Here is a 26,346-nt window from a genome sequence, read left to right on the forward strand (position 1 = left end):
AGCAACAACAACCCTCTGTCTGCCTTCTACACACAGACCTATACAAATACAAATATACGCATACACACAAACAGACACACAGACAGACACTCCTTCTGCTCACTGTACGTCTGACCCCGAAACAGTTCGGAAGCGGAAGCCGTCGCCAGTCTGATCAGACGCGTGTAGCGTGCAGGCAGCAGCACAGCGCAGGTCTGAGATAAGATCAGTGTGCACTGCGGCCACAACCTGAGACACTGGCGTGACTGGCAGCGCTATTAGAGCAACTGACAGTGGAAATAGGAGGCTGATTGGAGCGAGGAGGCTCGACTCTGACACTGCAGCAGCAGCAGCAGCCGCAGCTCTGTTAACTCTCTCGCTCGCTGTGCACCTTTGCAAGCAGTCCAGTCCACACGAGCCGAATAGCAGTGGTACCCGAGAGAGGAAATTAAGTCTGCGTGGGTTACATTTAGGATGCTTGAAGAGAGAACATTTGAACATTCTTTGTAAGGGATTCGTCTTTACAAATCAGGCAAATTACTTTAGATTTGTGGTATATAAAGTAGCTAGGGTGACTCTAATGTTTTCCAAAATATTAGCAGTAAAATCTTTTGCAATCAGAAAACACCTCCTGAAAAAAGCACTGCTATTTAAACCTCAAATATTATTATTATATTGCTTAGCAGACACCCTTATGGAGGGCAACTTGTTACAAAATGGCACATTACTTTGTACATACAGTTACCCATTTCTACAGCTGGGTTTTTATCTGGAGCAATCTTGCTCAAGGGTACAAGAGCAGTATCCCCCACCTGTGATTGAACCCACAACCCTCGCTTCCGAGTCCTAACCGATACTCCACACTGTTGGCCTATACTGTATACCAAATCTAATATACACCTAATATAGGAGCACTATACACTCACATGATTAGACAGACAATTCAGAGTTCAGGTAGACTGTAGATAGTGAAAACAGAAGCCACCACCTAGCTATGAAGTTCCCTGCATGGAGAAATCATTACGAATGGTGAAACAGGCCACAGAAAAGTCATTAGGCTAGGAGGCTTCTTTCAAGCAGTGTACTGGTTGGCCGGGGGCACTTTTAACCAAATCTATCACAGCCTTATTAGTGCTCCTGTGAAAAAGCAGCAGAAGCAGAGCATCCACTTGAAAAACTGAAAATTAACTCAACGCCAGTGTTGCAAGGAGACCAAGTCACATATGATTAACAGGATCAAGGCCCATTTTGCTACTTGCTCACTGGATTAAAAAAATGTAAACAAATACATAGAGTACATAGAGACCTAAATCTTCAGCAATCACACTCAGAAAAATCTATTAAATAAACAGGGGTGGGGGAAAAAGAAAACACTGAGAGGATTATTTTGAACACTGAAGGTTTCATTTTAAATTGAATCAAAACCAGCAGTGAAACCAAGTCCCGCGATAATGAAACAATTTTTTCATTTATTTATTTTCAAAGTGAAAGGAGTATAATCTCATACCTCTGAGGTTCACTCGGAGATGGACAGACAGACAGCCTGTGTGCTGATCTTGGGTATAAATGATACTGCGACTGGGTTCGGTTTCAGGAGTAGACGTGCCGTCCTGGCTTGTGCTAGGCAGACTACAGTCTTGTACCCTTTTAGAACTTGCTGGCTATGGTGCCAACCCCCCTCCCTCCCTGTGACAGTCCTCAACAAACTCTATTGGGGGTCTAGGATCAGAGTTCAACTGCACTTCCATATGGAAATCAAGTTACAAGTCACCTGGACGACATTTAGAGCCCATTTTGCGTACTGGGGGGACATCCTGCCTGCGGTAAAAGTACACTGAAGATGACTGGGGATCATGTTTCATTTCAAAAGCACGAGGGATGGTCAGGGATGTCAGGCTAGAGTACCATTTTAAGAGTGTCCTGTCAGGAACAAAAGCAAAGCCAAGCAAACAGAAGAAGTTGAATGGCAAAGCAAACAGTTAATGACATAATAGGTGGCTTACTGTGGCCATATTAACCTGTGTGGAAGCAACCATGCATTCTGGTCTCTCGGTGACCTTGCTGGCACACCTATGGCTCAAACTACTTCCATCATTCATCTCTGCACACCAAAACCATAAACCCCTCACCACCCCCGAAGACAAGGCTTGTGCCCAGAGAGAAACGTGTGCAAATGTGACACAAATTAAATTAAATTGAGCACAAAGCTTCTTAAGCTGTATACATGGGAATTACTTGTTACTATAGTAAATCTTGAGTGCATTTCATTTGGTTTGATATACAGGTGGGGCTAGAGGAGGTAGAGACTAGGCTTCCATGCTGCAAACACCAGGGCTACCTTGGGGAGTTGCAAGTTGTGAGGTTGCGTCCATTTGCTATGAGGAACAATCTGAGGGCCATTGGATGCATCTGTTATGTGTAATGGCTTTCCAGGATGTACTGTGCAGGTGCAGAGCTTGATTCTTTTCACATGACCACAGTTTATTACCAAGACTTATCATCATAGTATCACCACTTTTATGTTGCAATGCATAGTCAAGGTAGCAAAGCAGGTGGAACCCTACAGGAGATTCCCTTCAGATCTGCAGAACTAAAATACATTTGTAGGGCAGGTATAAATAATTATGCATATACATTGTAAACGAAAAACATCAAATCCCAAATAATGTATACATTCAAGCTTACATTTTATGACATCTAATTAGGGTGTATGGTACATCTAGGAACTGTAAATGTAATATACTGTATTTTTATATGCTTAAACTTTTCAGAAATGTTCAGATGAATTGGTACCATTTCCATGGTTATTTTTTATTTTTACACTTGAATAAAATCAATACTGAACACTGATCAGTATCCTGAGATCAATGTCCTGTTTCACATCAGCTGAAGGGGAGTATCTTTAGGGAGGCAGTGGTCACAGCATCAACTTACCAAACAAACCATCAATAGAGTCAATACACTAAGAAAGTCCAACAGGAAAGCAGAGATTGGATGTTCTGAACTAACCGCCGAAAATGGGAGAGTGGCAAGAGGTATGCCATAAGTGTTCTTCACAGTTCTTCCATGAAGGCAACCCCCCTCCCCAGAACAGGCAGGTTTACACAGGGTCTCTCCTAACAACTGGGACTCTCTAGAGGTTAGGCTGTGCTTGCCTGTTCTCCCGTGGTTAAGCCATGCCTTTTTAGGAGAAGTCTGGATCCCCATAACATAGAGAAACAACAACATTCCACCACAGTAGTCTTTACTTACCCCCACCAAAAGACCCCTGCGCCGTCTTCTCTCCAAATCAATCCAGTCTTCAAATCTCCCCAATTATGGATGATTATTTAGTATTATTGTTTATGTTTTTGTTTTTCTGGTCTTGATGTCCAGCCCTCAGAGGAGGTAGAGAGTGAGTAGCAAGGTTTCCTAAAAGATATGGCAAGGGAACACTTCTCAGAAAAGAGGGCTCCTTAAATGCATGCAAAGGCCAGGCTGCTTTTAGTTTAGTGGCTGTTTTGCTATTCTAGTATTCCCTCTCTCTCCCTCTCTCACTGGCTCGCTCGCCCGCTCTTACACACACACATTCACACACACACTGAGCCCCCTTCGCTCCTTTCTCTCTCCCTCTCCCGTCCTCCCTATAACTTGAATACAATGAATGCAGTTAACACTGGAAGCCCGTCTCTCTCTCGCTCTCACTCTCTCTTTCTGCCTCCCCCCTCTCTCTCGCTCTCTCACCGGCTGCAACTTAGTTTGCCTTTTCAGCTCATTTCCTACCAGCTGATAAATGCAAGCTTGCTCTGTCAGCAGTGTTTGCACACATGGGGGCTGGATTACTGATGACAGATTGGCTGAGAGAATTGCAATGGTTGCCCTGATTGGCAGCCAGCTCTGCCCATCAGCCTGTGGAGTGGCAGAGGGGTGGGTGGGGGTGCTAGTCCCGCCCACCTGCTCAGCCTGCATCGCCTTTTGCAGAGCTGTGTTCCACAACAGAGGCAGCCCAGGAGAATAAAGATGCAACTACACGCCCAGTCTGTAATCCTCCTACCCACCCCCACTCTTCCCTCACCCCCACACAGTTCAAGACATGACTGAAAACATAACAGACAAGGAGCAAACTTGAGAGCTTCTGGGTTTTCATTCAGGAGTAAAACACCTTCCAAAGCGGATCAGACTTATCAGTATTTCACCGGGAGGAGACTCGTTTCCTTCTTGCCTTGCCACTCCATAGTCGCAAGGAAATATCTGGACATCTGTTCTAGATAATAGGCATTGCTTGAAGCTAGATCATTTCAAAATGGTTCAGACTCACAGCACAAGAAATCAGGTAACTCAACAGGAACAAGAATTTTGGATCCATTAGGCTACATTTTCTATTTTTCTATTTTTTATTAATGGTAGCACCCTGTTTACCAGCAAAAGCATTATCTGACTGACACGTCCCAGGGACTGGTAAAAATTAAGGCGGAAATAATCAGGTTTGCACATAACATTAACAAACTAAATAACAACAGAATAACAAAAACAAAAAAGGGCCTTGTTAACAGATCTTGGTTCAATAGACTTTTAATTCATCAAGGTTATTCAGTCCAATTCCCAGGTCTGTATATTTTTCCCAGTGCAAGATACTAATGTTGTAAGTTTTGGAGCTCACCTGAAACAATTCACACAGGGTCTGATAAAAGCCAGAACCATGCTTCTCTACCTAATTGCAGGCAGCACTGATATTTCTTCAGAGCCACCCACCATTGTGGAAAAGTAAACTAGGCTTTGGCCCGGAGATAAGAGTGCTTGTAAAAAGGTTTGGCTTAATTTCTTGTTTTCCTTACTATTTTTTTCTTATATGCACTATAAACTCTTGCAAAATCCTCAGCTCTGTGTTGCGGCTTGGAAAGACACAGTAACTTTGAAGAAAAAGTAGAGTGACTATTGGATGTTGAACCACATACCTGTTGCCAGGGCTTTCGGTTTTGTGTGTTTGTGTGTTTGTGTGTCATGCTAACCTGACGTCACGATGAGAACTACTAGATTTGATGGATAGGGCCAGTGATGTTGCGAATACCAAAAAGTAGAAGTACTTTATATATACCGGGGGAAGAGGGTGGGGCCAGTAGAAAGAGAGAGAAGTGGGTGAGTAATACACTTCCTTAGTTATGAATGCTAACTGTGTTTACACAAACTGAAGTTACAGTCCATTGGCAGTGGAGAGATACTGGATGCCTTTCCACCTCGATAGCACTGGACAATTTGCAGTATTAATAAAGATAAATAAGTACATACATGCATAAAGAGCTGGCATGTTCTTGTTTCAATCATTTAAAATAAATACATAGTAAAACATTAATATATTGGCACCTTAAAAGCAATTATAAAAAAATGTGTTTTCATTTAAAGAAAGGAAGTTAATACAAATATATAGGAGTGCAACATTTTGGATTCCAAGGCAGTCTGGTACACAGCACTGTTTAAGAGTGAAGGCTTTAAAAAAAGTATATGTGCAGTTCAATTATCTTGATGTGCAATGATCTGTTTCTGCTGTTGTGAAACTGAGACAAATTCAGTATAGTCAATACTGAAAATTGCATCTGCAAGTTTTACAGAAAGAGGAACTGTGCCTTTAAACAAAGAGGTTGTGCTCTCCTTACATGGAGTGAAGGGGCAGGAGCACTAATGTAAGCCGGCCCCTCGGTCCGCCCCCTCCATGTGTGTATCTGGGAGTGCAACTGTGTGCTGGAGCGGAGAGACAAGCAGGAAGGTGCCGTCTCTATCTACAATACAACACACTCTCTCACAGACAGGCAGTCACGCTAGCTACTCGACTGTGATGCATAGTTTCACAGCTTTGACCCATATTCTTGAAATATTCCTTTTTGGCTAGGCTGCCAATTAAAAACCACTCTTATCAGCACAATTAAAAAGACCAGTAGGTAAACATACAGCAAAGGGAATTATGAAACAAAGACGAACAAAAAATGCCCAGCATTACACAAAGATTTTATGGTTAACACCTGGATTTAATTAAAACAGCAACACATGGCAGGATTGCAATGAGACTTCCTGTGTTACTCAGATCTCAATCTGGTTACTAGGGATTCATACACATCTTTGAGACAGTCAGTTGAAGCCATGTGTGTGCAAAGCAGGTAGTAGACAACAGCAGATCCAACCCACTTTTCAAAACTATAGTGTGAAAGCAGGTCCCAGAGGCTGCTTGACACCAGGCCGTATCCTGAGAAGGGTCAACCCGGGTAGAGGATGCAAGTGTATGTGGAACAGACTGAACCACTCGTCCCTCCTCCTCAGTGGTTTCCAACCCTGGTTCCAGAGAACCCTAGTGTGTGTTGGTTTATCATTTTCTGCAGTCACTAGAATGATCTCCACCCATTTAAGATATATAAGAGAACATAACAGACAAGGATGAAATAATCCAACCTATAAATCAATCCAGGGTTCAAACAAGAGCTTGGTTTGGAAGACAAGCCAGTAGACACAGAGGCCATCCAGGACCAGGGCTGTGATTCCTAGCTCTTTCTGATCACTTCAATGCATTGGTCCAACTTAGAGTAAGTGACTTGTTTTCAACCTGTTGTTTCCCCAAGAGTCCTTTGACACAAGATTTCTTGTATTTTCCCATTTCTAGTATTCACAAATGGAGCCATTTACTTCATGTTACACATTTCAGGTGGTTACATTGGAGATAGCAGGCCTTCCAAAACAAAGTGTAGAATGAGAAGAAACTATGTTACAGATAAGCAAGATGCAACATGTAACTTAACACTGATCATACTGTGCAATCCATCTTTACGATTAAATGTTGCTACGGATACATAACAACTTCCTTGTCTTTTCATCCCCTCCCAATAATAGCTGATGACAAGAGAATAATGCTATCCAACACTCAATGGTTAATTACATTTGGAAGCAACAAACACACAGCAATTACAATGTCCACTAGGCTTAATTTATTGGCACTAAAAAGTCTTAGCCTCACGAATCCAATTAAACTTTTTCAGATATGAAAAGGCAGAATTGGAAATGAAATTGCCATCCAAGGTTGTGTGCTTAATTTAGAACAAGATTATTCTCCTCTTCAATATCCTTGTGTAAAGCCATTGTGTTGTTCTTGAATTTTCTCTTAAGTTATATTTTATATTAAGCTCTTACCTGAAAAAGCTTCTTCAGAAATAATAGATACTTGAGACAGAACCATACAACACATTACAATACCAATGAATAAAATATGCATTTCTAAAGTGCCTTTTCTGCAAAACAATTTACAAACCAAATAACAAAATCATATGTATTATTTAAGCTCATAAACCCATATTGAACATACAAAAAACAACACAAATTTTAATACAGAGCTAATGTAATGTTCCTTGCTTGAAAGCAAGCATCATCACAAAATGCAGATGGGATACACACCTGACGGTATGTTTAGTTGTGCTTATTGATTAATAACAGTTGTTAAAGTAGGCTCATTACATTTTAAAGATCTATTGCAATGTTATCCATCGATTATCTGCAGAACATTTCAGCGGTTTAAAAAAGGTAAAAAAACTAACAAAAAAAAAAAGCTCTCTCTCTTGAACAAGCCTTATTATGATAAACTCCTTGATTTGAACTGTGTCACAAACAGGGACTTTTAATGGGCTTTCTTCACATGTATCTCTATTATCACCCCTTGAAATGCTGCCATGCCTGCAGAATGACACACTGACTTCTGCCAGAAATGTCAAAACCCAGCATTTTCACAAACCACAGAGCACACAAAGCATACCTGAACATAACAAACTTCATACATGTGGAATGAAAAGACTGTGGCCCTCCCCTGGACAGAAGCCAAGAGCACGTTCACATCAGAAGGGTTCAAAATATTTACAGTATGCAAAATATGACATCAATGATAGAGAGACATTGCTAAACGCTTCCGTGTTCTCACTCTTCAGGAATCTGAGTGCAGACGTCCACAGTGCGATTTTGTAGGTTTCATTAGTGCTCTAACTTGCCTGCTGTAGATGCACTCCCAGTCTAAATCTTGATTTATGACACTCTGTATTGGTGTTCTGTTCTCCGAGATGTGCTCAAATAAAGGTGCTGAAGTAAATACAATGAAACTAAAAAGTCATAAAGCTGGTGTCGGTCTTTGCACTTCGTCAAGAAGAAGTTACCTTATTCAGGTTTGGTGTTGAATATTGGTGTTGAAATCAATGTGAATTTACAGCAGTGTTCTCTGGATACTCCTGCTACATTATAAGGCACCCAGAAGACAAATTAATCCTATTGACTTGAACTCTACAATAAAGCTCATAAACCGAGAAAATCAATAGCATTTGACAATAGTAAACCAATTTGCCCAAATGTGCTAAAACAGCACTTAATAAAATCATGCACTAACTCAGGCGATTTACCTTAAAGTCACAATCCAAAAATAAATAAAAGGAACAAAAGCAAAACACCAATGTCCAAATGCCTGTGGAATCAGAGATAAAGACATTCCAGTTTTTCAGTACCTTAGTTGTGGGATGATTTGATCCTTGAGATGTGCCAGGGAGAATATTACATCCCACACTACCCTTGATAACAGGTCTTTGTGTTCAGTCCAAATATGACCAGAATCCATTGACAGTGGAATGAAAGAAAACCTACATCAGTCCTCACATTTTTAATCAAATATATTGCTGGACTCATTTGCTAAATGTCCCAACGACCCAACAAATTCAAATAAATGGAGCGTGTGGTTTTCGAATTTGAAAACCCAAACTACACCATGTCTCCGTAGATCACAAAGCAGGTTTGCAAATCTGTGCACTAATCTTTTAAGCATTGTTCAGACCTGCAGAGGAGTGATGGGGGAAATTGCAATCTGTTGTTGCAAAAGTCTTGAGAGAAGCAATCATCAGACCCCCACTGGGTCCGAGCTACGTCTCCTGATCCGAGACCCCGAGACACTGTGTGGGGATGCACAGACCGAACTCACTCATCCGGGACTCAACGGCTCATTATATCTTTCACTGATTACGAGCGCCAGATGTTACCGGCTGCCCAGCAACAGAGCAGTCTCTACCGATTTCACTTTAGAGTGGGCAGAGAGCTACGGATTTCTTAATTTGTCTCTGTGTACTGGAGAGAGGGAAGCAAAAGTGTGTGTGTTTGTGGGGGGGGGGTCTACAATGGATACTTTCAACTTAATGAATTGGAAAAAATCCCATATCCCCAGAACACAGATCTGTGGGGAAAAGGAGACTAATTTTTACCTAGTTTATACCATAGCCATCTCTTGGCAGATCTCCTCCAATAGGCCATTTGCAGCCCCACACAACTCAGTCATACAAGCCTCATAAACAGAGGCTGTGACCTGACATCGAAATAGAAAAGCTCACACCACAGTTTAGAGGAAGGCATTGAGCATTGTATTCTTGTATAGATTTTAAATGTTGAAGTTGTAGTCTATATTCAACATCCTTTCACTCTACCAGTCACTCAGAAAAGGCCCTCTTTTCGGCCTTTTCTCAGCGCCCTATTCCTTCTGACTTCCAAACAGGAAAAACGGTCCAGATCACAGGGGAGAGGAAACAGTTTTTAGAGACACTCTTAAAACATGAAAAATCTAGCACGTGAGACAGATTCAAAAACAGATTCAGTGCTGCATACTTGTGAAAAGTATTTTCTACAACTTTCAACACCCCTGTTGAAGAAGTGCACAACCCTAGAAAACAGCAATCCGGAGAACATCCACTGTGACAGCACTGGGATGTCCATGTAAGAATGAAAGAAGGCTGGAGGCATAACACATTGGCCCTAATGTCTCTTGCAGGAATGTTTCTGGAGAACTGGTTGAGATAACATGCAGAGCAGAAAACAGAGGGAATTTAGGCTGAACCTCTTTCTGCCCTCTTTCTGCTGAACAACTTGTGTTCTGGTTGTGCAGCTGTTGTTTGCTGTTGGTAATCATGCTCAGATTTGCCTACTGGGACTTCATTTCCTTTAGGTTTCAAGATGAAAAGCAGAGAAACTACTTCAACGTTTCTTCCTCAGCTCTGTACAAAGACACAGTCTTGAATTTAAACTCGCTGTACATGTGAAAAAGAAACAAAAAGGTACGCATGAAACACTAGAAATGCAGAGAAACCTCAGCTAATTCAACTAAAACCAACTGAGTGCTGTAACCAGGATACTAGGGGGTGCAAAGCAATGCTGGTTACCTAGGAAATGGAGAAAAAGTTCAAAAATGCAAACATACATAATGGAGAGAACGACAGTTTAATTTCACCTTCAGGTGAAATAATCTGTAGTGTGTTTAATGTACAACACTGATGTTGGTGTCAGACGATTTTGAAGAGAGTTTTATTAATGGTAGTCAAATGTTTTTTTGAAATCAAAGGAACCAATGGAAATGCATACCTTGATGCGGTGCGAAGTTAGCAGCTGCTGTTCATTTCAAAGAGAAGCTTTATACATGAAATACAAAAACACTGTTTCTGTTGTTTCCTCAAAGCATATTAAATGAAAACAAATGAAATACAAAATAAAAATGTTTGCTTTGTTGAATCAAGGTGCCTCTCTCGAGAATACATTTAAACAGGAGTATTTTCTCTACAGTGAATTGAGTGAGATATTTTCCCCTCCAATAAACTCATGATACCACATGGCCCTTGGCATGCTGATAAAGTGCTTATTTGGTGCAAGCAATATTAAACAATGTATCCTGTGAAGTGAGAGATGAACTATCAATACAATTAAAGCAGTACAATCACATGAGCTGCTGAACGTTTGTAGCTGAAAAACCACAAGGCTGCATTATCATTTAATTACAACAATAATAATAGTAAATGGTGTAAATCACAACTTGACACAATTAGCTTGACATCTGCAGTCCCCTTTGTTAGTGGAAGATTAAAAGGTCAGTTTTCATCAAAGGACAACGGCCCGCTGTTAATGAACCCAGGGACTCTCTATCGCTTTCCAGACATTGCTCAGAGTCACTGTAAAAGATGAGTCCATCCTCAGAGCCAGAGAGACTGAAAATCACATTTTACAACAGGAAGTTGTCAGAGACATGGTTCCTACACAACTGCAGAAGGATTGCAAAGAGAAGCAAGGATGAACTCAGTAAGTTATAAGCCTCCGCAGCTTTAAAGAAAGAAGATTTCAATAAAGCCAGATTCAGATTGTGATAATCCTGAGGGGAATTGAAGAGACTGGTCAACATGACCTTAACTTTGGAACAATCGTTACTGAATTTATTCAGCATAACCCCCCTCCCCAAAGAGTTGGAAGTGCAAGGAGGGAATTTGTGGGCCATCGCTTGGAACGTGATTCACTGGGAGTGTCGCAGAAACACTTTGATGAGGCTTCAGCAAAGCACAATCACCCACACAAGGGCAGCGTTTTAAACCCTCTACTCTCTTTTGTAAAACACTTTGGCTGGACAGTCTCATTGGTTTGAACAAGGAGTTCACATGCTACCCTATACGCAAGAGGGTTTATATGGTGTGTGCGAGGCTGTGCAGATGCATCACTCCCCTAGACTCGGAGGAATGCTCAGACACAGGCTTGTGGCTTAGCTGGTTGAGATCTTGTTGGGGCTGTATACATTGGGCACTCAGAGAGGTATGCCCAAGATGGTGGTTGATATACAGTTAGGTCCTTAAATATTTGGACAAGGACACAATTGTCATCATTTTGACTCTGTAGACACCACAATGGATTTGAAAGGAAAAAAGATTAAGTGCAGACTTTCAACTTTAATTTCATGGTAGTTACATCCAAATTGGGTGAACGGTGTAGGAATTATACCCATTTTTATATGTTGTCCCCCCAATTATGGGGGCTCAAAAGTAATTGGACAAACTAACATAATCATGAATTAAATTGTGAGTTTCAATATTTGGTGGTAAATCCTTTGCAGTCAATGACAGCCTGAAGTCTGGAACTCATAGACATCAGCAGATGCTGGGTTTCTTCCCTGGTGATGCTCTGCCAAGCCTGCACTGCAGCTGTCTTTAGTTCCTGCTTGTTCTTGGGGTGTTTTGCCTTCAGCAAGTGAAATGCTGCTCAATTGGATTCAGGTCAGGTGATTGATTTGGCCATTGCAGAACACTCAACTTCTTCACCTTAAAAAAGTCTTGGGTTGCTTTCCCAGTATGCTTTGGGTCATTGTCCATCTGCATTGTGAAGCGCCATCCAGTGCCCTAGATAATATAGCCCTAAACACTTCAGAATTCATCCTGCTGCTTTTGTCAGCAGTCACATCATCAATAAATACAAGGGAACCAGTTCCCTTGACAGCCATATATGCCCATGCCATAACATGCTTCACAGATGAGGTGGTATGCTTCGGATCATGAGCAGTTCCTTCCCTTCTCCATACTCTTCTCTTCCCATCATTCAAGTTGCTCTTTGTCTCGTCTGTCCATAGGATGTTGTTCCAGAACTGTACAGGGTTCTTTAGATGTTTCTTGGCAAACTCTAATCTGGTCTTCCTATTTATGGGGTTTACCAATAGTTTACATCTTGTGGTAAACCCTCTGTATTTACTCTGGTGAAGTCTTCTCTTGATTGTTGACTTTGACACAGATACGCCTACCTCCTGGAGGGTGTTCTTGATCTGGCCAACTGTTGTGAAGGGGGTTTTCTTCACCAGGGAAATAATTCTTCAGTTGTTTTCTGTGGTCTTCCAGGCCTTTTGGTGTTCCTGAGCTCACCAGTGCATTCTTTCTTTTTAAGAATGTACCAAATATTTTTGCTGTCTCTATGATTGGTTTGTTTTGATTTCTAAGGCAAAACTGAAGGCAAAACGCCCCAAGAACAAGCAGGAACTAAAGACAGCTGCAGTGCAGGCCTGGCAGAGCATCACCAGGGAAGAAACCCAGCATCTATGGGTTCCAGACTTCAGGCTGTCATTGACTGCAAGCATTGCAACCAAGTATTGAAACTCACAATTCACATGATTATGTTAGTTTGTCCAAATACTTTTGAGCCCCTAAAATTGGGGGGACCACATATAAAAATTAGTTTAATTCCTACACTGTTCCCCAATTTGGATGTAACTACCCTCAAGTTAAAGATGAAGTCTACAGTTAAAGCACATATTGATTGTTCCCTTTCAAATCCATTGTGGTGGCATAAAGAAAATTGTGTCCTTGTCCAAATATTTATGGACCTAACTGTACAATGCAGTCTGCATTATATAAAAAAGCTAATTCAAATGATCCGTTCATTGTAAAATCCGAAGAATGGACAGACAAATGCTGCAAAAAGATTGTGGTGTGAGAGCGTCAAATAAAAATTAGATTTATTTTTAAGCATCTTTGTGGAAGTATATGCAATTTGTGCAGTTTGACATACACATAACTATCAGCGTATATTATATTAAATTAATGTCTTCACACACAATTAAAAAAAAAAAAAAGTTTTTTTATTTTTTTATTGCTGCTATAAACCTTTACTGCGATCTTATTAACTTGCAAGCACACCATAGATTTTACTGGCCTTGCTCACTAGCGATGATACCATCAAGTCTTCTGAATATAAACTTTTAAAATTGGGATAATTTATTGTTTTATAAAAGCATCTAGTTCATTACCAAAAAATGCACAAAATTAAATCTTAGTGCATTTTGCAAATATGACAAAGACAGACACTACTGTTTGCAACTCAAACTCCTACTCTCAGCTTATTGCTAACTAACAGGAGTGGAATCAATACAAAGTCTAATAAAACACTTACAAAAAGCTGCTGAATGGGGAAACAAATAGTTTTAAAGGCAGGCTGTAGGGCTTCTGGTGGGTTTAATGACTGCTAGCAAAGTGTTCAATTGATCAAGATTCATGTAAGGAACAACATGTCTTTTTTGAGGGGGGGGGCAATTGTAGAAAAACGTCTGCTCAACTCAGATCATAGTTGGAGTGAAATGGTTGCTTAACCATGGCCGTCTTGCTATGTGCCTCATGAATGTGATGGTGTTTAACGCATTTGCAATGAAGTGGGGGGGCAAAAAAAAAAAAAAGGACAAAAGGTGTGTGAAATTCTTTGTCCCTTTCAAAGACAATTATGTAATGGGAATTTACTCATCTGTCTTCAGTGGATGATTTTCAGTTGATTTCAGTTTCTTGATTAATATTTTGTGACAATCATAACCATTTCATTCAAACATTCCAAGGCCTGTCCATAGCTATCCTGTACAATTGGATTAAAACTTCTCATTTATTCATATATATGAATCCATGAGAGAATTAAAATGAAACGGACACAAGAGGAATACCCAACAAGCATACAGCACAACAACAGCAGACCAGGGCGGAATATTAATGAGAAAAGTATTAGGCCCCAAGCAGGGTACTCGCTTATCTACCAACAACAGAAGATGCCTCTGGTTTTTGAGACAAGCATGTGCCTGCTAAATAGTGTAAAGACAATATCTACATGTGTCACATATTGTAGATATGGTGTTCTACAAATTACTGCCACATGCAGTGGGAAAACTTAAGATCTTGATAATCAAATAACTAGTCTGGGGATTATGTGCCGAGACTGATCTTGAAGTGAGGTTCTACATATTGAGCCATCCACAGAATAAGGGGTTATCCTTTCTAATATAGGACAGTATGGCTTGTTTGCTTGACTTGTCTATTACCCTCTCACATTTTATAATAGCTTTGGAAACCTGGTGCTTAGTATTGAGAGACCATTGGGAAGTGCAGACTAAAAATCATCACTCCATAAAAGTTCTTCCTAGACTAAAGTCTGTCTGTCTCACACATTCAATTCAGTTCCTTTTTTGTGTGAGCTTGTCTCTATGAAACCTGGTGCAGGGTTAGGCAGTCACATGAGGTCACGCAGAAATAAACACTTTAATTCTTAATGACATGTAGAAGCACGCACTACACATCAAACAAGTGCCAGCATTCATGTGGCACAACCTGGAAACCCAGAGATCGGTACAGTGCAATGAAGAATTTCTACCTAACATACACTTTGCATTTATTTATTTATTTTTAAACAGATGTGGACACATACACAGATCTGCCAGATTAAAAATATCATCTAAAAGTTATATGCAGAATACAAGTATTCACTAGTTGCACAAACCCAAGCCAAACACAAAAGAGCAATGAACAATGTTACCCACAACTTCTGATAAATACAATCATTTTAACATTGTTTCAGAAGAAATAACGATACATAGAAAGCAGAAATGCAATAAATTCCATATCGATTCATTCTAAAGTTGGTTATTAATCAGTATTAAGACCATGTCATAAGCCTACCTCAGACACACACCCTTCTATTTCTTGTTAAGCCAGAATGAGTAACAGTTGTTAATAGCATCACAGAGAATAGCAGACATAAATAAGCTATCGTGAGCTGTGCCAGAGAAGATCTGACTTTTCTATTATGAAGTAACTTCAGAGGAGTTTAAAATTCCTAGCCCAACCAAACCCATCAAAAATCCTACTGTAGTTTAAAATGTATTTTTTTATTTGAAACACCATACGCCGAGAAAAATATAGAGAATGCATCAAAATCACACATAAAATGATATTCCACCAGTAAGAAAAACATAACCTATGAGATCACTAAGCCCAGAGATTTACTATTTTTTAGTTAATAGTTTTACTATTTCTTAGCTAGCCAGGGACTGGGTGGATACCTTGAAAAGGAACACACGAAACTGTATGGGGAACCAATAAAACTGTGCTTACAGGAACAACATGCACCACTCTCCATGCACAATTTAACACCTATTGGATGAATCACACATCAGACAAAGAATCAAACAGCTCATCTGTTCAAACTAAGTTATTATTTTGCCACTCTAAAACAGCCAAATTAACAAATGGGAGGAAGACAGGAGAGAGAGAAAAAATGCTTTTCCCTGGATTAGAGTGCAGTCTGAATTCTTGACTTGTTCATTACATCATACAGACAGTCGTTCTTCAATCACAATAATAAATCTAAATCCCAGTCCTGATTCCAAGCCAGTGTATATCTGGTTCTTGAAAATTAAAGTTGAAAATTAAATTCAAAAATTAAAGACTGGCAGGAAAGAAAAAACATTAAGACAAAAGACTGGAAGGAGAGTTATGCTCATTTTCATATTTATTTTTAATATTTAGAAATCAATCACCTATAATCATTGCGAAACTAGATCTAAATTTCAAGTGCTGATATTATTTTGTTGCCACTTTTAGAAATTAGAACATTTTATCTATTACATATTCCTCCTGTGTAGGTTTTTACAGCATTGTTTTAAGGTATTGATAAATAATTTCCAAACATCTGCTGTTGCCCTCACTACTCTACTGCTTTAATGAACCATAAGTAATAAGGAAAGGCATTTGTAAAAACCCAATGGGGATCTGTTTTTAGTGGCTTGACACACTTAATTAACACATTCCTCTGATTGTATCAAGTCCCTTTTAGCACTGTCCCCTTTGACTTGCCCCCAAGGACCTTTCAGAAACCAAAGACTAGCCCCTTCTTCTTGCATTCGCCTGGAAAGCATTGCCAATGCTGTATATCAAAGCTGTGTAAATGAGCATTAGCATTTATAATGTTCACCAATGTTGCCATAATGTGTGTATAATATTGACCAAAGCAATTCCATCTCACATACCAAGACAAGTGTGTAGTCTGAAAATTGGTCCCAAGGGAGGGTTTTAATCATTCTCCATGGAGATCACATTGTGTGCCGCAGTAAGAGCTTAACTCATTTCTGAACCGCAATTATATAAACCTTTCAAATCACATGGCATTTAAATCTTTGAATATATGCTAGTACATAGGAGAATACAGTTAATACAGTATTGACATCAATGTAGGTGTATGAACAAAATGAACGGCATGATAATAGCATGTCTGAAGATTGAACAAGACATTTATACACAGAACATGTCTCTAGGCAGTATAAATGTAAATCAACATGTGCTCTACAATGATGTATCATAGGAGAGTACATTAAAACATTGATTCATGAAAATACCACACAGTACTACTGATCAGAGCTGGGGCAACAATTTTAAAATGTATTGGATGTGGCATTGTGCCCAGGCAATATCGTTTCCCCCACAGCTTTTGAATGTCTAACTGTAAAATATGGTCAAAGCAGTAGAATTTAAACACTACTTAAGTTCAGATCACGTTCCTGTCAAAGCATCCATCATATATGACAAGCCATTCTCTGACAGGATATACAATAGAGACGTGAAAAGCCCTCGTTTCCCCATCGGGGTTGCTGTACATGGCCCAGGGTCAGACTTTTTAATATCAATACATTTTTAGACTGGCGATCAAATCTAAATCAGTGGTCTTGAATTCAACAGTGAAGATGTCAAAGCATCTGTTAGAATGATAGCTAAACAAACATGCCTCTAAAGACAACATAGTCCGAATGTAAATGATTTAATCAATATTATAGGTATTGAAGTTAAGAACCGGAAGATAATGACAAATTTATTCGTCTTTTCGGAGTTGCTTTTAGAAACTTGGCATTAGATTCGACTGACTGCTTTTGAGATGATACACAGGGATGCTCTGAAGAAACCGATTCAGTACATGTAGGTTGGATGCCTTGGCATGTCTGAACAAGTCACAACATGCAGCAGCTCCCAAAGACAAACTGGGCACGAAACATCAGTTGATCTCCACTAACAATTAATACTTCATAATACTGAAAGACTGACAGTCATTTTGAAACCACATCCATAGGTGCTACTTAAGCAAGGAGATTAAATAGCTCTGCTATGTAAACTAAAACAAAATCAAAGGGGATTTAGTCATTTTATAATATATATACAAAAAAATAAATAAATCGTAACTAATAAAATAGAGTGGATTTTCTTGTAATCCTTTATCATTTAATAATTGGGTGTTAATAAATAAACTGTAAAAGGCCCATGCCTAAAACAAATCTAATAATAAAAAAAATGATACTAGCTACTGTTCACCACACCAAAACAAAACAAGGAAAAAACTATTTGTGGTTTGTTGGGTAAGCAGGGGACAGAAAGAGAAAACCCTCACATGAGTAAGCATAACGAAACTGGAGATTTCCCCACTCCATTGTCCACAATGGAGACTGGGATATGGGCAACATATGACTTGGTATGTGTTATTTAAAATTAGACCACATCTCCATTAGTCATGGCAGTGATATATAGTCTATATAAATTTATCTAAATGAGTTACTCAGCTTAACCTGAGCACTTAAAACACCAAAACACATACAAACTGAAGTCTCATCTGTAGAGGTTCATTCTTCGCTTTACTCAAAGCAGGTTATGTTTGAGTGGATATATGTCAGCAGTCAAATGCTTCTTGGGGTGAGCTTTTATCTGCTGCTTCATTCAGTCCTGTGGTAAAAGAGGGAAATGAGCCAGCAGAGGAGGAGGAAGGGGTGGAGAGATCAGATTGAGTCACAGCATAGTGCTGGAGTTTAATTACAACCTTCTCAATGCTGCTTTAAACCCTGGAGACTGAGGCAAGAACGACAACTGCAATAATAATATTAACAACAATAATATAACAATAATAACAACAACAACACAAAACAACAACAGAACATTTGAGAAAGGGCTCAGACGATTTGCATGCCATTTTACTACAGTGGAACCACTTAATTGAGTTATAGCCCTAATAACGCTTTCCCAGAGGGTCCTTGATGCTCCCACTTGTGTGTATGTGTGGGTGTGTTTCCCCAAGTCTTTCTAGACCTCAGATCTTCTACACATAACAACACTTGAAACATCATGAAAGTTAATTATAAACACATTGAAGGGGTTTGCTTGTTATTTGGTGTGCAGGAAAAGTCAGTCACTCCACTTAATGCATGCTTCTCAACATTCATACTTTCTAATGCAGAAGGTTGGAGAACATTCTGGAGAATCAGATGGGAATCTATAGTCTAGAATGTTCTTAAACAAAAACACAACTTATAACTCCTACTGATTCATACCATATTAAGAAAATAAATATTATAGTATAATTGAAGTACTATTCTGCTATTAGTAAACAAGAGTGTTTTAAGTCCATTTATGCACAATGCATATACAAATAAATCTATTACAAGTACAACATTCTTGCCTTGTGCCTTGTTTGGCCAAATTAGGATGGGGTCAATGGAGCACAGGATAAAGTGAAATGCAATGTCTTCTCTCAGTGTCACTACGGTCAGAAAAATGGCTAAATGACAGTCAACCATGAAATTATTTTGCGGTCAAATACAAGCAGGCAGAAAACACCAGGGTGTGTCCTATACATGGTCTTAAGGGCGCTATGGGCTTACACCACAGAAAATCTTACAAAGAATCCAGCTGTCCTTAAATGACCACAACCATTTAGAAATTAGTTGATCTGCCAGAGCTTAATAGATGTGTTTAGGCCCTGGCATCCAACTTCCCTTGGCCTGATTTTCAGGTAAGTGCTTTCATTATTATGGTTCTCTCTAGCAGTACTAATTCCATCTAGAAGGCATGTGTAGGGCAGCCAGTTACTACACCCTCCTTAAAATGAAAGTAAATAAGTTTCTCTAAAGAATGCAGAGCAAGAACCCCCACACACACTTTGATTCTGTTTTGCCATCGTTAGAGACCCTTGATTGATTCGATAAAGGAACAGACCACCTTTAATAATGCTAAGTACAGCCTTAAGGGCAGGTAGGGCAAACGGAGATTGTTGAAAGCTGGTAGCCTCAACTATAAGGGTGTTTATAAGTGCATTTCAAAACTGCAGTTAAGATTCTTGGGGTTCCTGGGGTTCCTGAGGTTGCAAGTTGACATCAGGGGATGTGTTATGCATCTGGACATCCTCAGACTTAGTAAGGAAAACAACTCACGAAATCACAACAACAACAAAAAAAAAAACAGTATACATCTTAGAAACATAATTCTAAAGTGTGGCCGCCACGTTTACCAAGCATTTTTCCTTCAAAGTGATATCTGAATAGACTAAGATTAAACCTAAAAAGCTGCATATCAGTCATTTTGTATTTACAGGAGGCATAGCTTTATCTTTTGGTTGCTCGGTTGTTTTTCCATAGACTCACTCACTTAAATCTCCCAACCCACAGAAAATCAATTGTTTCTTTTAGGCTCATTGTAAAGCACTTTCAGCTGATGATGATCTCAAAAAGAATTGATAAAATATACATTGTGAACAGTGGATTGAAGTCTCCGACAGATCAAACCTATGGAAATCAGTCAAGGACATAAACTTTACTGATACCATTGTTGAACACTGCTGTGTGTGGGCCTACACTCTCGGAGAGCAAGATGTGAAGTAACCTTCAGTACTGAGTTGAGGCTTATTTCACAGAACCAGCAATCAGACTAGATAAAATCACAACTTTAAGGTATGCGAGTGCATGCAGATATAGACATTCCTTGGTTGGTTCTCTGGGGGAGGTGGCCCGGAGGTGAAAGCTGAAAGGTTATGTGAGCCATAGGACTCAGTGCTGAAATAGGAGCCCCTTACCTTCCTTTACCTCACTCAGTAAAGCTCTTCCAATAGGACTCCCAGAATAATTGGTGAAGCAGAAAGGCTTGAATTTGATCCAGTGATCTGCAAGTTGTAGACTTGTGGAGGATTTTACACCCGAGCCTCTCTGTAATTAAACACCCAGCCAACAGGTCAGGCTAATGATATTGGTTGGTTGCCCTACTGTAGCTGGGCAAACACATTCTTATGGTCAGCTTAGTGTAGAACAATGCACACCTCAACTGGCAGTAACTTGGTTGAGGCGGTGAGGGGAAAAATAAGCTACAATGCAAGATTCTGTATTGTTCCAGAACCCCCATGTTTGTTTCATAATAAATCTTGTTCTATTTTTAAGAGTGAAGAATTGAAAGCGGCCACAGGAAAATGGTATGTGACAGAAGCAGATTTCGACACAACACAATGCAGAACATTTTCATTCATGCAAGTCCCTTTGCCCAATGCTACTCAAGTGCTGTGGTTATGCTACACTGTATTGTCCTCTGACAGAAACCATAGAATAAAAAGACGTGCCAGAAGTTGCAGATCAAACAAAGCAAATCTTAAAGAAAGGTCAGGACTGAAAAACCTTGAATAAGTAGAAGATGTGATATTCCCACTCTATCACCCGATCTAAATTACCAAGCACTTTTATATAATTATATACCAGTGCATACTTTGCGTTGTAACTCTTATGGCACTTAAAACCACTCCCAGATCCTCCTGCAGTCTAATTTGAGATTAGCTTTATGAAATCAGCCAGGCAAAGCGATTTCCCCCTTTGACTATGGTGCTTTAACTGTACAGCAAAGTGACTGTTTTCATGAAGATACATTCATAAGTGTCTATTATTATAACAGTGCTTCCTACACACCCATCAGTGTGAAATAGCCATACCAAATCCAATGCGTCTCGGTCATTTGGCCTAGGATACACATTCTTTTATAGCTGATCAGTAGAATAAATTGGATGGACTACCATACCGATGGAGGAGAAAAAGAAGAAAGCAGTGTGTTCATTTCACTGGACAAAGCAGAGAAACGCCCCCCTATGGGGCTGCCTTAAAACAGACCGTCTGGCTCCCCAATAATGTGATGCATGCTGTCAGATTTGTCTATTAAATGCATGATCAAAGAGATGTTTCCCAATTCTGGAGAACAAAAAAAAACAAAAAACGGTGATGGGCAATATAGGGATGTATGGACTGACTCACATCCCTGCACCCTTGCTATGTTGAGATCCCCTGAGTCTCAGATACAAGAGCCAGTCGGGCAATCATTAGAGACTGTATGATCTCTGTATAATGGGAGAACAACGGCTTCTTGTGTGTGTGCGTTTGAAAGTCAATCCGGGAAGCGCGTAACCAGTTTAGAGAAGTAACACGCCAGACAAAAAATGCTCCTGTATGTTACAGCTCTCGGCGTGTCTGTGCATTGTTTCACTCACCCTCCACACAAAGTAGCCGCAGATGCTCCAGCGCTCACGGGGTTAAGCCAACGTCCCCTCCGTCTGTGGGAATCAGAGACACCGGAGGATCTTTAAAAAGCAGAAGACACGGGCGACTGAAGAGACAGAACAATGACATTTCCATTCAAATGACGTCGTTCTGCCTGGGCAGGTGAGGTGTGTGTTCAACCTCAGCGGCTGCCCTTTCTGTCTTGTGTTCCTCTTACCTTTCCTTGGGTCTCCTTTCTTTTCTTCTCTTTCCTCTCTGCGTCCCTCTATGCAGTTTCCCTGTCTCCCTTCAGCTGTTTCCTAAGAGAGCCCCCACCCCCTCCCCAAAACCTGACTCTGGCCCTTTAAAAACATCGCTTCCGGGATCTACAGCTAAAACAGGCGTGATCCTCAAGGAGCTTCGACCCGCCTCCGCCTCGCACGATTGGCTGGCATGCGGCGCACTACCCAATCGGCAGCTTCGAGGGGAGGCTCATTTGAATATTTCTGGCACGACTCGGGGCGTTCTGGCTCCCACTCGCAGCTCATTGGCTAGAGGTGAAGACCGACTCGCTGACGCGTCGCCCGAAGACACGCCCAGTACACGTGCTCCGCAGCCTGCCCCGGGGCCGGGCCGCGCTGGAGGCGGGGAGGCGGGGAGGCGGAGAGGGGTCCGCGGCGGGGAGGCGGACCGGGCCCCGCTGCCGTGCCGAGCTGGCCCAGAGCGGAGCACACAGCTACAGCCACCGATGGGCGAACAGCTGGAGGAAAACAACTGCATTTCCCCAGATTGCCGAGTTTCCCAGCTCTGTCCGAGTGGCACACGGCCTCCCCGTCCCTCTGCTGCGCAAAATGGACTCTTCTCATAAAACCCCTTTACCGCAGGTTCAATGGACTTTCTTTTGCTTTGCTATGTGTGACATGTGCGAAGGAGAGGACATTGGCAGCCCTTTCTGCATTATCTGGTGTTTTGAAGGGGGCAGATGACGTGATCATTGTGCTGCTTTTGTCTGACATTAGTTTCGCGCAAGGCTTGCACGTATAGAAGTTTTGGGAAGACAGGCAAAATAAAGGAAACATCTGCTAACTGCATTTTTAATTTTGTTTATGTAGCAATTCATTCATCTGAGTTATGTATTTGCCAGTGCCAAAACACATTTTAACTCTAGAATTGTATTTTGTATTCATTGCTTACATTTCATTGTATTTCTGCGTTTTGGTGATGCTTGTGTATTCTGTAAATAAATAAACACAATAATAATAACACACACAGTACATACTCAAATTATAATATAATGGAAAACAGTTTTTGTTTCAACTTGATAACCTGCCACACTAATCCTGCAGGGACACCATATTACATGCTGTGAATTTATTAGGACTCACATGAGGAAGAGAAAGCTACACTGTGACAGGATATTTAGTTTATAATGCTAATTCTAACTAAAAATAGGGGGAATCATTGACTGAATTACAATGGGAGACATTTCAGAATATTTAAAAATGTAGAATAACTGATGTTCACAGCATTTCCTGTTTCAAAGTGTTCAGGCAGGGTTATAACTCACTTTTCACATGATGTCACAACTGCAAAGCTGGAGGCAACGACCAGTACTAGGATTCTAATTATCTGTAATGATATAAAAAAGTAAGTAAAATGCAGTCGTATCAATAATCAATGTGCTAGGCTGCATCACCAGAGTTTAGAGTTTAGCTACATATATCATCAAGTAGGAACAGAGGATTTAGACATTTTAATGAGTCCCTTTAGACCTCTGTAATGAGCTGAAATCTAGTTAACAGAAGACATCATCGACATTAATAGGTGTCTAGACAACAAATGAGAAAAAAAAAGAATGTTTCTCCACCCTTTGCAATGAACTCATAGATAGACCTAGCAAAGGAAACTATGCACTGAGAACTACAAACTAGGTATGTTTAAACATGTTTTAATGCAATTGTTTCCTCATTAAATCACATGACACTAAAGCTAAGACAGCAAAATGTCCCTTACTCTGTTACCGGTACACTGGAGAGATTATGCAGACGCTCTGAGAAGAACCTGCCGATTCAATGGGCTTCTTTGTTCTTATTTGTGGGGAACTTTCTTTCTTTCTTGATTATAACTGGTGACAGAACCTGAAATCACATCGTTTTTATTGCAAGAGCTGTATCAGTTCTCACCAATATGATATTAAAAAGGGGGTAGAATCCATAATGCATTGAATTAAGTGAAACCCCAGGTAACTGGTAAGACAACGAGAAGACGGGGAGTCTCATAAGGTGCTAGAGAATGCTAGTGGTTTATGCCAAAATGGTGTGTGGGGAAGAGCAGGACGCTGGCAGTGGGATGGCGAGGGATTAAAAGAAGGATTAGGACTGTGGTAATCAGATTGAGTCGAGAGTTGAAGCATGCTCTGTCCATACAAGACAAACCTCTTTCCCTGGACTGGAGGAAGATTGTGGCAGCGAAGAGACACAGGCCACATTGGGATTGATGCTTGGCCTTTCGGGGATGGATTACGATCTGGTCTGGGCTAATAATAGAGGCAACCAGTGTTTTGTTCTCCTAAGTAAACGTGGGTGAAAGAGTCCTTGACCTCTGGCTTTACACACGGACGCAGTCAGTGCAGAGGACGTTCTCAGGATAATCTCTCCCTGTGTAGTATCAGTGTATAAGTATGTCAGCTAATCCGGCACATTTGTATAGGATCTTCTCACTTGTAGCATTTGGCTGAAGTTGCACTGATCTGCCTTTGCTATACGGTGTTTGGGGTACATTCTATGCACAGCTCTACAATTGATTAGCATTTGTTTCTCACTCCATCCCTCCTGTAAGTAAGTCAATTGATCTAATTATTTTCCTCGTTAGTCAGGTTAGGGATCTTGATTAATCAGGCCAGATGTTATTTATCAGGTTATGCTTTCAGGGATATGGTTTCAGAAGGACTTGTGGCATACCTTCAGTCATGGCACACATCAGCCCACTTTCGACTGAATGTGTTTATAAAGCAAGACATGGCACTTATGATGTGATCTGAACAAAAAGGCCTTGTTGAGCCTGCAACCACTCTGTCCAAGAGACAGAGTCACTGATTGGTGGGGATATTCATTCTCTGAATCCAGGTTCCTGGTTGGCTAGTTAGTGAATCACTCCTTCACATGAGACAGACATAAACACACAGACTAGGCCTACCCCCCCCCCAGATAATCCTCAGAAGTGTCCCAATATCCCCTGCTTCTGACCTAGTTAGTGTACATGCTAAGAAAGTCTATATTCTTCTTTCTAGGTTCACAAAACCTTATTATTGTTTATTCCAGATGTGCGCGTGTGTTTCTTTTTTCATATTGAAGATTCCTCATGTTTTATTAGATTGAATTTACTCTATAACCATCCACTGGAAATTAATGCATCTTTGCTGCCATCTAGTGGGGCCTATCATATTCATAAGTCTTTTCCCTTTACTAAATTATCCTCTTCATAATTCAGGGTAACTGCAGGTCTCCAGGACCGGATTCGTGTAGGAATGAACCTAATGAATACCTGTAAATGACACGGATTTTACTTATCATCTTGATAATTCGAACAATTACGTAATTATGAGCTGGGGTGAAAAGTCAGAGAAATGGACTTAAATGATCATTACATAAGATAATACTAAATAGTACTATTAGTGCATCACACAACACTGTTGTGTAAATGTCTATGTAAATCAAGTGATCTCTACATGTCTTCCAATGTTTATGAATCCCCGGGGTGATCTTAAATGCATAGAAAGAATGGCGGATTGAAGTAAAAAGCTGTTAAGAAATCGACATTTTATTCAACACGTTAAGAGCTCTCAATTATTAGAATGTGGGTGTCACTTTTCAGTAAAATAAAATGTGCTACTACTACTACTACTACTACTACTACTACTACTACTACTACTAATAATAATAATAATAATAATAATAATAATAATAATAATAATAATAATAAAAACACAAATAGTTTCCTGCTCATGAGTGTAAAAATCAGTTCAACCTACCTGTTTTCTCAGATGCTGTGGGTAACATTAACCCCTTCTGTACCTAAGAGGCAATGAGATGTATTTTTTCTCAATGTATGAATTTGTTCCCCACTCCACTTCAAAAACAAAAAGACAAACAGACAAATTGATTTCCCTCTGCAATTTCTCTCTCAACAGTGAGCTTTTTATTTCCGTGCTCTTCGCGGCCTAGAGACATTGACAGATCGACCAATTACAGACAAACCTCCGGGCTTTCATAATGCTCTCAGATCTCTCGATGAGCTAAATGGCCTTTCAGACAGGGATATGAGATTCGTTTTGGAGAGGAAAAGTGACTTCCTCAGCTCTGAGTCCAATCTGCTGTGTATCGATCAAACCCTTGCCCATTTCAGAGCGCCTGACAGCTGGGGCCAAATCAGCCTCATCTGAACAAACATAGGTCAGTTAAGGATATTTTCCT

The 26,346-nt window shown here is 40.4% G+C and overlaps 1 protein-coding gene across 6 annotated transcripts in view; it reads right to left on the bottom strand.

Moving 5' to 3' along the window:
• atosb (atos homolog b) overlaps positions 1–22,227 on the bottom strand; it is a 36,414-nt gene extending 14,187 nt beyond the window's left edge. For 2 of the 6 annotated variants that reach the window (XM_066710672.1, XM_066710673.1), the window contains exons 1-3: positions 22,113–22,227; positions 21,886–21,975; positions 3,232–3,390 (exon numbers count right to left, since the gene is read on the bottom strand). The gene's annotated coding sequence lies outside the window, so the exon portion shown is untranslated. Of the gene's footprint in view, positions 1–3,231; positions 3,696–21,885 lie in introns of those variants that run through there. The other 4 variants (XM_066710675.1, XM_066710676.1, XM_066710674.1 and 1 more) reach the window with 4 other exon arrangements.
• Between the last annotated feature and the right edge of the window lie 4,119 nt (positions 22,228–26,346).

The sequence above is a fragment of the Amia ocellicauda genome, chromosome 8 (assembly GCF_036373705.1).
Source record: "Amia ocellicauda isolate fAmiCal2 chromosome 8, fAmiCal2.hap1, whole genome shotgun sequence".
Lineage (NCBI taxonomy): Eukaryota > Metazoa > Chordata > Actinopteri > Amiiformes > Amiidae > Amia > Amia ocellicauda.